Here is a 1193-nt window from a genome sequence, read left to right as displayed (position 1 = left end):
CACTATGTATGATTATGCTAAACCATCTTTAACAGGAACTGAATCGAACATAGTTAGACCTGCTATAGCTGCAAATACTTTTGAACTAAAACCTAACACTATTCAAATGATACAACAATTTGTTCAGATTGATCGTTTGCAGGATGAGGATCGCAACGCTCACTTAGCAAACTTCTTAGAACTATGCAATACATTTAAAATTAATGGTGTTTCTGATGATGCCATTCGTCTTCGGTTATTCCCTTTTTCATTGAGAAACAAAGCTAAACAGTGGTTGAACTATTACCAGAAGGGTCAATCACTACTTGGGAACAAATGACCAAAAAATTTCTATTAAAATATTTTTCGCCGGCTAAAACGGCTAAATTACATAATGATATCTCTTCGTTTGTGCAGATGGACTTAGAAGCTCTTTATGATGCATGGGAGAGATACAAAGATTACTGAGAAGGTGCCCTCACCATGGGTTACTACTTTGGCTACAGGTTCAAACGTTCCATAATGGTCTGAATCCTTCAACTCGACAAATGCTTGATGCAACTGCTGGCGGAACCATCAATAATAAAACACCTGAAGATGCCTATGAGTTTATAGAGGAGATGTCACTGAATAACTATCAGTGGCAACTCATGAGGACTAAGCCAACTAAAATAGCAGGCGTTTATAACATCGATTCGGTTATTATGCTGTCAAACCAGGTAGAACTTCTAAATAAAAAGATTGATGGTTTACTTAGTTCTACTCAGGTACATCCAGTAATGAGGTGTGAGACGAATGGACGAGGAGCATGCACAGAGTATCAACCCTTTAACCCTAGCATCGAGGAGGAACAAGTCCAATATATGGTAACAATAACTCTTGATCCCAAAATAACCCATATAGTAACACTTACAATGCAAGTTGGAGGAACCACCCCAATTTCTCGTGAGGCGGTCAAGGAAATCAAAGACCACAACATCCTCCGGGTTTTCAACAACCACCCTATCAAAAGGAAAAGAAGTCGAACCTTGAAGAGATGCTCTCAAAGTTTATACCGGTGTCAAAAACCCATTTTTAGAACACCGAGATAGCACTTAAAAATCAACAAGCGTCAATCCAAAGGTTCGAAACTCAGATAGGTTAGCTTTCCAAATTAATCTCCGAACGACCACAAGGTAGCTTGCCAAGTAATACTGAACCCAACCCAAGGGAAC

The 1193-nt window shown here is 39.1% G+C and overlaps 1 non-coding gene across 1 annotated transcript; it reads right to left on the bottom strand.

Annotated features, from left to right (window-relative positions):
• Nucleotides 1-364: 364 nt before the first annotated feature.
• Nucleotides 365-469, bottom strand: LOC121208285 (small nucleolar RNA R71). The gene has a single exon (XR_005903239.1). It is a non-coding gene; the product is annotated as a small nucleolar RNA R71 (small nucleolar RNA).
• Nucleotides 470-1193: the final 724 nt, after the last annotated feature.

The sequence above is a fragment of the Gossypium hirsutum genome, chromosome A01, assembly GCF_007990345.1.
Source record: "Gossypium hirsutum isolate 1008001.06 chromosome A01, Gossypium_hirsutum_v2.1, whole genome shotgun sequence".
In the NCBI taxonomy this organism is placed as follows: Eukaryota; Viridiplantae; Streptophyta; class Magnoliopsida; order Malvales; family Malvaceae; genus Gossypium; species Gossypium hirsutum.
Note: the sequence above shows the minus strand (reverse complement) of the source record. Positions and strands in the feature narration are given on the sequence as shown.